This window comes from Pseudophryne corroboree, chromosome 1 (genome assembly GCF_028390025.1).
Source record: "Pseudophryne corroboree isolate aPseCor3 chromosome 1, aPseCor3.hap2, whole genome shotgun sequence".
NCBI classification, from domain to species: domain Eukaryota; kingdom Metazoa; phylum Chordata; class Amphibia; order Anura; family Myobatrachidae; genus Pseudophryne; species Pseudophryne corroboree.
Window position 1 is genome coordinate 574,744,148 of NC_086444.1, and position 8,452 is coordinate 574,752,599.

The 8,452-nt window shown below is 45.8% G+C and overlaps 1 long non-coding RNA gene across 1 annotated transcript; it reads left to right on the forward strand.

The window, feature by feature from the left end:
- The first annotated feature begins 824 nt into the window (after positions 1-824).
- Positions 825-7,123, forward strand: LOC134899795 (uncharacterized). The gene is made up of 2 exons (XR_010173393.1): positions 825-2,478; positions 6,810-7,123. It is a non-coding gene; the product is annotated as an uncharacterized LOC134899795 (long non-coding RNA).
- The last annotated feature ends 1,329 nt before the right edge of the window (positions 7,124-8,452 follow it).

The window sequence follows — 8,452 nt, forward strand, 5'->3', positions numbered from 1 at the left end:
ATTACGGCAGACAGCGTCCCCTTTTTACACATTACGGCAGACAGAGTCCACCTTTTACACATTATGGCAGACAGAGTCCCCTTTTTACATATTACAGCAGACAGAGTCCCCTTTTTACACATTACAGAGGACAGAGTCCCACCTTTTACACATTACGGCAGACAGAGTCCCCCTTTTTACACATTACGGCGGACAGAGTCCCCCTTTTTACACATTACGGCAGACAGTCCCCCTTTTTACACATTACGGCAGACAGAGTCCCACTTTTTACACACTACGGCAGACAGTCCCCCTTTTTATACATTACGGCAGACAGTCAGGCTCCTCAGTGCAGACAGTCAGGCAGATCCCAGGCAGGGGAGAAGCAGGAGGAGGGAGGGGGACTCGGGAGCCGCAGCTGAGCACTGTAATTGGTGGCGGCGCTGCTGCAGCTGTCCCTCTCCTTCCACATTGGCTGGCCGCCGCCGCTGTGAATGCTGGGATGTGCTTCCCTCATCCCAGCATTCACCGCGGCGGCGGCCAGCCTATGTGGAAGGAGAGGGACAGCTGTAGCGGCGTCACCACCAATTACAGTGCGCTGCTGCGGCTCCCGAGTCCCCCTCCCTCCTACTCCTTCACTGTCCCCGGAGCTGCTCCTCTCCTCACTCAGGCGGCTTCTAATGAGTCTGTTTGACTCATTAAAATGGCGCTGATTAAAGTTCCCTTGGAACGGGGATGCGGCCAGTTGCACCCTCAGGGCGACTGCGCTGTGTGCCAAGCGCACCTGGCACACATGTAGTTACGGCCCTGGCACTGCAGGGGGGGGGGGGGGGCAGATATAAAATGTGCAGAGAGAGTTAGATTTGGGTGGGGTGTGTTCAAACTGAAATCTAAATTGCAGTGTAAAAATAAAGCAGCCAGTATTTACCCTGCACAATCAGATTTGAATTACCCCCTGTGTTCCTTGGCCTCACCACTCCTGGAAAATGACCACCCCAATTTTTCGGAACGCTGGCTACCCCTGCCCCCATCCCTCACCATGAATGCCTTTGCCTGTCAATCAGGCAGAGGCATTCGCATTCCTGCACTGAGATCGCAGGACCTGTTCTGCACATGCGCTCCCGCAGGACCTGACCATCGGGGTAAATGCAGTAAGGATTGCAACAGCGATCCTTACTGAATCACCCCCATAGTCCAGAAAATGATGAGACTGTGTTATTACTAGTGGTCTGAGAAAGGAAGCAGTACCACCACACCACACGTTAGTGAGCAGGGTATACATAGTAATAATATTAGTAGAACACTAATTTGCTCTTCTTGCTATTTAAGTACGTGCACTCCTGAAATAACTGTGTGATTAAACTGCAGGAGTTTACAGAAATTGAAGAGAAATATACCAAACGAAGGCTACATTAGAGAGAAATTAATGAATTAATAAAAAATGCATATTAGTATAATAAAAATAACTCTTGAAATTCAAGCTATATGTGGTTCAAACAAGGTTTAAAGAACAATTTCACCCAAATGAAAACAAAAAAAATACTTATCTCAAGTTCAACAGGTTTGCGTCTTGGTAACATCAGACCTAGGGTAAATATACAATTTGGAAAGTTAAGAGTTCTTTCCCTTTCCACTTTTTTGTACACTAAACATTTAACTCTCTGGGGAGCACCTCCACCTCTACCCAGGGCCGGCAACAGAAATCTTGGGTCCCGGTACAATAATATCTTTGGGCCCCTCTGGGCCGCGGTCCACCGCTAGCAACACCTAGTATTTTAGCTGACGCTATCACAACCAGACTTCCTCCCATCCCCCGGACAGTCGGCCTCCGCTACCACACACATAGAGATTCACCTGAACAACTGCCCATACACATTTTCTTATACACAAATACACCAATACACAGAGATACACCAACATACACATAGAGATTCACCAAAATACATATATACCAATATACATATACACATAGAGATACACCAGTATACAAAGACACATACAGATACACCATATTACAGATACACCATTATACATACAAATACCCCAATATACATATACACATACAAAGAGAAACACCAATTCACGTGAACAGTGCAATGTTTCATAGGTCTTCATGTGTAGCCCTATGGGACAAATCACACAAATCGTACAGGCTGCTGTACTACAATAGTCAGGGAGCAGGACAGTCGGGAAGAGAGTGCTGCAGGAAGCTGTATTGGACTATCTGCTGCTGCTACCACCGTCCTGAACCTCGGCCGCCGCAACCACAACCAGACCTCCCCCACCTCTCCTCCTAGGGAGCAACTCACCCTCTATTCTTCAGTCCACTGGCTGCAGCATCCTTCTTGGTTCTGGTCGGCTCCTCTCCCTGAGCGTGTGGCTGTGACACGTCACACGCAGGCAGTGCTCCATAACACAGTGAAGAGCAGAAGAAGGTGACAGACAGAGCGGCACCCGGCAGCTATCCGGAATCAAAGCGCTGACAGTCTGCCAGGGCTTGTAAGTAAAAATGCACTCATCAAACAGCCCCCTGAGAGCAACTGGGCCAGTAAATCCGCTACTGATGCTAGCAGCTGCACTGCCACAGCCAGCAGCCATCCTTACTGCCCAGAACCCTGAGGCCCCTCACAATGTTGGGACCTGGTACGGGTGTCCCCATTGACCCCCCCTGTCGCCAGGCCTGCCTCCACCCACCAGCAAGTGGTAGGGTATTATACCTATCACTTAAGAAAGACTATAGGGAATTAGGCAAGAAACTTAAGGCAAGGACATCTAGGGTAATATTCTCAGAATTATTACCAGTGCCACGCACTAGTCCAGGGAGACAGAGGGAGATTAGGGAGGTAAATATGTGGCTTAGAGACTGGTGTAGGAAGGAGGGGTTTGTGTTCTTGGAACACTGGGCCGACTTCTCAGTCAAACACCATCTTTTTTGTCACGATGGATTGCACCTGACTGAGTAGGGGGCTATGGTGCTGGGAGGAAGGATGGTTAGAAGGTTTTTTGGAGTTTGTTGGCCTGGGGGGAGGGTTTAGCTAGACGTTACGGGTCAAACAATGAGAACAGTAAGGATGGGGGTAGTGAACAAATTGGGGGTGGCGTAGGGGGGAGGGAAAGATCAGCTGGCAAGGGTAATTGCGGGGGTATTGACACAGAAATTACCGAAAAAGGTATTGACCATGGTATCCCTACATTATTAACTTATGACAATTATGGTCCTACAGTACGGTATATAGAATAGGATGTTAATAGCATAAGGGAAAATACCTTCATCTGGGGGGGGGGGGGGTGTTAGAAGTACGATGGGAGTGCTAAGGGAGGGAGGAAAATAACAGTCGGTAAGAATAATACTAGAAAGGCACTTGTAAATAAAGGTTAACTTCCCATTAAATCAAACTGGCAAGGGAAATATTGAGCTAAAATGTATGCTTGCAAACACAAGAAGCCTATCAGGTAAAATGGGGGAATTGGAATGGTTTGTATCACAGTCCCAGTATGATATTTTAGGTATTACGGAAACATGGTGGGATGACTCCCACAACTGTGTTGCAAATTTGGAGGGATATTCACTTTTCAGGAGAGATAGGGCTACCAAAAGGGGAGGAGGGGTATGTCTCTATGTAAAACCATCTCTAAAGCCAAGTATAATAGATGTTTTTTTACGAGGAGACTGGAGATAACGTGGAATCGCTATGGGTTGTGATCGCAAGCGGGGGCATTGAAGCAAAAAAAACTAGTAATTGGTACGTGCTACAAACAACCGGATATTAGCGTACATGACGAGGAACGACTCTGGCAGCAAATTGAAAAAGCTGTGGGGATGGGTTACATCCTAGTGATAAGGGATTTCAACTATACTGATATAAATTGGAGTAACGATTCATGTGTAAAAGCTAGGAGCTGTAGGTTTCTAAACACATTAAAGGATCAGTACTTGTCTCAATTAGTTGAGGACCCAACCAGAGGTAATAATATTCTGGACCTCGTTATTATCAATAATGTGGACATTATATCAAACATTACAGTTGGGGAGACCTTTGGAAACAGTGACCACTATATGATCTCATTTGACATTAGTTTAAAAAAAAACATAGTTATAAGGGATCAACCAAAACATTAAACTTTAGAAAAGCTAACTTCAATATGCTGAGACAGGCACTAAACGACATTGACTGGGAAGTTTTGTTTCAGGGTAAGGACACTTCAGAAATGTGGGATGCTTTAAAAGGGTTGCTTGATAGCAATATTCACAAATTTATTCCCATGGGCAATAAAAGCAGGAGTACTAAACACAAACCATGAGGAGGTCAAAGAAGAAATGGCTGAGAGGCGTGCTTTCAAAGCATTTAAATCAAATGGAGGGGTGAAGATATTCCAGTATTACAAGGAATGCAATAAAAGATTCAAAAAGGTAATTAGAGCAGCTAAAATTGTAAACGAAAAGCAAATAGCTATAGAGAGTAAAGCCAATCCTAAAAAGTTTTATAAATACATAAACAGTAAAAGGTTAAAAAAGGAGAATGTAGGTCCATTAAAAGATGAACTGGGAGCCTTGATAAATGATGACAAAATAAAAGCGGAAATACTGAACAATTTTTTTTCATCAGTATTCACTAGAGAGGATCAGACGGTGACAGTAGTGCATAACAACAGTGATGATAATGATTCGTGGCTAGATACTTGTTTAAGTGTGGAATTAGTCCTGGAGAGACTAAGCAACATAAAGATTAATAAATCACCGGGCCTAGATTGCTTTCACCTGAGGGTTATTATGGAGCTTAGGATTCAGCTAGCAAAACCCTTATACTTGATTTTCTATAGTTCAATTAGATCAGGTATGGTACAGAGGGATTGGCGTATAGCTGAGGTAGTGCCATTATTTAAAAAGGGATCTAAAAATCATCCTGGGAACTATCGACCAGTTAGTATAACCTCTATAGTGGGTAGAATATTGGAAGGAATTTTGAGGGATAGCATAGAGGATTATCTGCGGAATTCTAAGTTTATTAGCAAGAGTCAGCATGGGTTTGTGAGGGACAGATCGTGTCAAACTAACTTAATTAGCTTCTACAAGGAAGTAAACGATAATCTCGACCAGGCTAAAGCAGCGGATGTGGTCTTTTTAGATTTTGCAAAAGCCTTCGATACAGTGCCTCACAGGAGACTGATCGTCAAATTAAGGGAACTTGGCCTAGGATATACTATTTGTACATGGATAAGAAATTGGCTGGATAACTGGGTACAACGAGAAGTGGTTAATGGGATGTTCTCCAGCTGAGCACCAGTAGTCAGCGGAATACCACAAGGGTCTGTAATTGGCCTGCTACTGTTCAATATATTAATTAATGATCTAGGTATGGGCCTGGCAAGCACAGTGTCAATCAGTTAGAGATGTGCACCGGACACTTTTCGGGTTTTGTGTTTTGGTTTTGGATTCGGTTCCGCGGTCGTGTTTTGGATTCGGACACGTTTTGGAAAAACCTCCCTTAAGATTTTTTGTCGGATTCGGGTGCGTTTTGTATTCGGGTGTTTTTTTTTTTTAACGTAAACATTTTATTATCAATGCATCACTTCACATTACAAAAACATCAGGTTCCGCAATATAAAGAAATATGTACATGCAGGTAATCAAATACAATAAGTAGAAAAATCCTCAATGCCAGTTAACACCAAATCCTCGGTGTATTATCAGATGTGGTATTGAACAGAGGCATGTACACATCATAACATCACTGAATACACTTCAGTGTAAATAGACTATAAGTGATAGAACCCCAGAATAAAAAAGGAAAAAATAAAAAGATTGGGAGAAAGGAGAAAAAAAAACCATGCTAGTCTCCATACTATGGGGTTATGAGGAGGCCGGGACCATGCAGCACCACCAACAGTCAATTTACTATCACTATGGGAGGGTCACCAACTGCCGATCTAGTCTCATACCATAGCGTTTCTTTCAATGAATTCTTTATTCTAATTTGAAAATCAGTGGGGAGGGTGGCGATATAGCTTTCCCAGGAGTCAAAAAACTGCCCCACCAATTTATCTTTCTGTATAGTAGTTTTTATCCAGTGCATTTGAAATAGGTGGTGTAATTTCCCTTTGAATAGAAGTAAGGTAGGAGGATCCTTAAGGATCCAGGCCTGTAAAATCGCCTTTCGTGCAGCCGCACTTATTGCCAAAAGTAACCGTTGGCATCCCTTTGTAACTCTCTGCCCTGACGGAAGAATCCCGAAAATTGCCCATTCCGCCGTGAAGGGAATAAAATTAATCAGCTCTTCCGTGGCATATCGCCGTACTTGCAGCCAGAAGCGGCGGATAATCGGGCATAGCCAGAAACAGTGCATGAGATCGGATTCGGGTGTATGGCATTTCAGACACCTATCCGAATCCGTCATGCCTGCCAAATATTGCTTATATGGGGAGAAATAGGTCCTATGGATAATATTATAGAACATTTCTTGATATTGTGCCGAAGGCAATAGCTTACAGGATTGAAGCAGGCTCTTTAAAAGTATTTCACATGTAAGCCTAGGGAAATCAGATGTCCATTTCTGCATCCCATATTGTGATGCAGAATGATCGAGTAAAGTGGTGAGTTTTCTATAATGTATGGACATAGCTCGTTTCGTGGCAGGCGGGGTCATTAGCATAGTATCTAAATCGTTAGTAAAATCCGCCCCCGAGAGAGTTGTGATCACTGAGCTGGCATAGTGTTGCATCTGGAAAAACGCTAACGGGAAATCAGAGACAAATGGGTAAATTTCCCGCGCCTCTGCAAATGTTAATGGCTTCCCTCTACCCTCATCAATTACGTGACGTATGTTTTTCAGGCCCCTTTTACTGAACAGCGTGAACGGAAAGACCGCCTCCCCATGTTGGAACTCCGGATTGCCATGGAACGTCAGAAACAAGAACTTGTATCCACCTAAATTCCTAGTGCGTCTGAGATTATGCCACAGACGATATATCGTCCACAGAAGAGGGTTATCTTTCAATTCTTGGTCGTATTCCGCTTCCACTCCGTGAAGGAAAGATATCAGGTTTCTGGACCCCACAAATTGTGCTTCCAGCTGTGTATTAGCATAAGTATCACTATTATGTAACCAGTCTCTTAAAAATCTCAATAAAGAAGCATGGTTGTAAATCTGGACGTTTGGAAAATTAATTCCCCCGTTAACTTTAGGTTGTTGTAATTTGTGCATAGCAATACGCGCAGTGGCGTAAATTCATCCCCGTCGCCCGGAAGCAAGTTACAGTTTGGTGCCCCCAACCCTCGAAAAAAGTGCCAGGACAGAGGTGTCAGGGACAGTACTGAGATGAAAGGGAAAGTCCAGTGGGGCCAGGACAGACTAAGACAGAGAGTACAGGCACAGGGCAGAGGTGACAAGACCAGGACGGAACAGAGTGCCACGAAAGATGATTGACAGGACCACGACAGAGGGGACAGGGAGAGTACAGGGATGACAGAGCCATGGCAGAATAGAGGGGACAGGAGAGAAGGGTGTCAGGGACAGGACAGAGGTGACAGGGACAGTACAGAACAGAGGGGACAGGAGAGAAGGGTGTCAGGGACAGGACAGAGGTGACAGGGACAGTACAGAACAGAGGGGATAGGAGAGAATGGTCTCAGGAACAGGACAGAGGTGACAGGGCCAACACAGCGATGACAGGGACAGTGCAGTGGGGAAGAACAAAAATGACCGGACCAAGATAGAGGTGACAGGGACAAGAGAGAGGTGATAGGACCATGACATAGGTGACAGAACCAGGACAGAGGGGAATGGGACAGGACAGGAAAGGGGTGACATGGGCAGAACCAGGACAGAGATACCAGGACAGAACTGAAGGGATAGGAGAGAGGGTTAACAGGGACAGGACAGAGTTAGCAGGGTCAGGACAGGGACAGGGGTGGCAGGGACTGGACAGAGGGGACAGGGACAGAACAGAAGTGTCAGCTGAGAGAGATGACAGGGCCGGTAAGAGGTGACAAGGACAAGACAGGGTGACAGGAGAGAGGGGAGGCAGGGCCAGCACAGAGGTGACAGGGATGGGAAAGGACAGGGTGACAGAGACGGGACTGGCGTGATAGCCCAGCACAGAGGTGACAGGTACAGGACAATGGTGACAGGAGAGAGGGTAGGCAGGGCAAGCACATAGGTGCAGGAAGAAGGACAGGGGTGAGAGGGACAGGAGAGAGGGGAGACAGGGCCAGGCTTAGGCTTAGTTAAACTACCCTGTGACTTGAGCGGTGACAGCAGCAGGTGTTCTGTCTTCCCCCTCACATGTTCCCACTCTCCCAAAAGGGCTTACACTTACATAGGGTTCAGTTTTCAGGAGTCCATGCTCCTGCCTGGAACAGCCTCACTCTCCCGCACTGCACACTCTCTCCTTGCGGCTGCTGCTGCTACAGTACAAGTCCTGGCGGGCAGCGGCTCTGGGTCGCGGAAGGATATCACGTGACACCCGCGACCCA